At 43.1% G+C, this 2,500-nt stretch overlaps 2 protein-coding genes across 6 annotated transcripts in view; one reads left to right on the plus strand and one right to left on the minus strand.

The window, feature by feature from the left end:
- Positions 1 to 1,142, minus strand: part of LOC135111007 (putative neural-cadherin 2) — a 240,977-nt gene extending 239,835 nt beyond the window's left edge. The window contains exon 1 of the mRNA XM_064023860.1: positions 801 to 1,142. The gene's annotated coding sequence lies outside the window, so the exon portion shown is untranslated. The remainder of the gene's footprint in view (positions 1 to 800) is intronic.
- Positions 1,143 to 1,705: 563 nt separating this feature from the next.
- LOC135111018 (nidogen-like) overlaps positions 1,706 to 2,500 on the plus strand; it is a 38,228-nt gene continuing 37,433 nt past the window's right edge. For 2 of the 5 annotated variants that reach the window (XM_064023918.1, XM_064023937.1), the window contains exon 1: positions 1,714 to 1,839. The gene's annotated coding sequence lies outside the window, so the exon portion shown is untranslated. Of the gene's footprint in view, positions 1,926 to 2,500 lie in introns of all 5 variants that reach the window. The other 3 variants (XM_064023891.1, XM_064023909.1, XM_064023899.1) reach the window with 3 other exon arrangements.

Raw genomic sequence — 2,500 nt, forward strand, 5'->3', positions numbered from 1 at the left:
TTCTTTACAAACAAAACGCTCGTCCACCAAACACTAGCTTAGTACTGTTATGTTTCTTAAGGGTCAATACAGCGCTGCATTTAAGTTACCTCATGGTACTTCCCTTAGAGTGGTATGCAAGGCACGTTATCAGATGTTTCTCTTATAGTGGTACAGTACATTTCGCAAGGTATGTCATCCTGTTTTATTCATATGACAGCAATGATAAACGTAATGAATGTATAATGAGTTAGCAGGATGGATGTTACTAGCAGCGAAATCATAAAGATGGCTGATTACGCATGGCATTACATGTACTAAGGCTTCTCAGTGATGTTCCTGTCATGACTCTCTCTCTCTCTCTCTCTCTCTCTCTCTCTCTCTCTCTCTCTCTCTCTCTCTCTCTCTCTCTCTCTCTCTCTCTCTCTCTATTGGCTTCACAGATGCTTTCCGTGTTTCCCTTTGTGAATTGTCAGTCTTTGATGTCTTTCAGGAGCGTAGCTTTATAACTGTTGCTTAATTTTTCATCTTTCTTCATAAACAAGTAACAATACAAAGAAATCATACGAAAACCAAAGAACAGTGACATGGATATAAAAAAAGAAGCACTAATTGTCACCTTCTGTTTGATAAAAGGAGAAGGTCGTGTCAAAGGTAGACAAGAACTACTAATAATGTTATGGGTACCTTATTAATATATGCATTTTATGTTAATATATTTTCCTTAGCAAAAAAGTGTATTTGGCAACAGAAGCCATGAAGCACTTAAGTATGACCACTGTTATTTCCAGTGACATGCTACAGTATTACCATTTATTCACCTGGCGATGCTGGTCATGACAGTTCTCCACAGTTGTTACTGCAGCGTCGCCCACTCGCTTCCCCTTCACAACCTTAACGCGCCGCGCTCGGAGCCCTGGCGAGCGACAAAGTAGCGGTCGAGGCCAGAGACGCGACACAACAGCCAACGTTACCTCCTGAGAGGCCACGACTGCCGCACTCTTCCACCACGAGGCTGGCTTGACATCCTCCTGGCCGCCGCGCACGCTCCCCGCCTTCCTGCCCCTTCTTGTATGCTCCTCCATCCTCACTTTTCTTGCTGGGGACTTCATTTATTATCTGGTTGTTGTCAGTGTTCTACATAACATTGATTGCAATATTGTTGTAACTTAATAACTGAACGAGTATGTTGATTACTATGCCGTGGATCTGCAATGATCATTGTCCGTACCATCCCCATTAATGCTACACTTCATCGTAAATGAAATACCATCATGTCTGTTATGATCTATTTCACGTCACACACACACACACACACACACACACACACACACACACACACTCGATGACATGAATGGCGAGGACCTTCATTCCAGCAGTGCAACCGTAATATTGTAAGTGCCGTAGCTCAAACTCAGACTGTTTCATTTACAGATCTGTTAAAATAAGCAGTTCACTGATCACTGCTCTCTACGCCTTCTCGTTTTGAACACGGGATAAGTAACTGTTTATCCTGCATCAAAACTCGCTTACATAGGAAGAAGTATCAAAGAACAAAGGATATTAAAAAGTCATGTCTGTTTCAGGCACTACTATCGCTGGGTCGGCTCTTCATCAGTTCCTTAGCCAATAATACTCTGACGATCACGGAATTGCGAAGCTTTTTGCCCTCAAAAATCCACAGACACACTTGCGTCAGTTGAAAATCATCCTTAACCAGCAAAGGAGTGGGCGGCGGGATGTGGCGCGCGACACAACAGCTGCTGACCTGCGGCACCTGCTGGCGGCTGGCAGCCAGCACCCCTACTGGGCTGGCACTACCAGACTGGCAGTGACGCTCTAGCGGTTGTGCAGTCTGGGGTATATATTGCTGCTCCTCTTCATTGTGATAGTCGTTCATCCCGTAGCCAGTGCCAAAGAATTACCGATGTGACGCATGATTGTTGGTGTGTGGACGTCATGTGATGAATGTTACCTTACAGAGTTATAGAAAACAATATATGTGATATTCCGTGCAGTTTACAGCTGGAGTAAAGTTCGTCACATAAAAATGTAAAGAAACAGCCACAGAGCTTAATGAGATGCGGAGTGGCCGGGATGCATTGCGCACGTGTGTTAAGTGATCGCATATGCCCATATAATCCCGTATGTGGACACATATTGCATACGTAACGTGGTTTGACGCAGAATTCTGTGACTTTGCGTAGCTAATTAATATTATTTGAGATTACGTAGCTGATATTAAACATAAAACCAGTTACATTTGGAAAAAAATAAATTCATTAATAACAATTGATATTTTCAAATTTAGTGTTAGAAATGTACGAGAGTGGTGCATGAAGTGCGAGGACAAGTGAGGAGCATAAGGATAAATAATAAGACGATCATAGGTGTAATATCAGTGGCTTTGGTAGGGGAATATCGTTGTTTAAAGGAGTAATTGTTGGTTGTGTGCTGGAGAGTGGCAGTGCGGATGGAATCCTCATTACTTCGTCACGTGTGGGTGGTGTTCTCTTATGCC

The sequence above is a fragment of the Scylla paramamosain genome, chromosome 2, assembly GCF_035594125.1.
Source record: "Scylla paramamosain isolate STU-SP2022 chromosome 2, ASM3559412v1, whole genome shotgun sequence".
NCBI classification, from domain to species: Eukaryota; Metazoa; Arthropoda; class Malacostraca; order Decapoda; family Portunidae; genus Scylla; species Scylla paramamosain.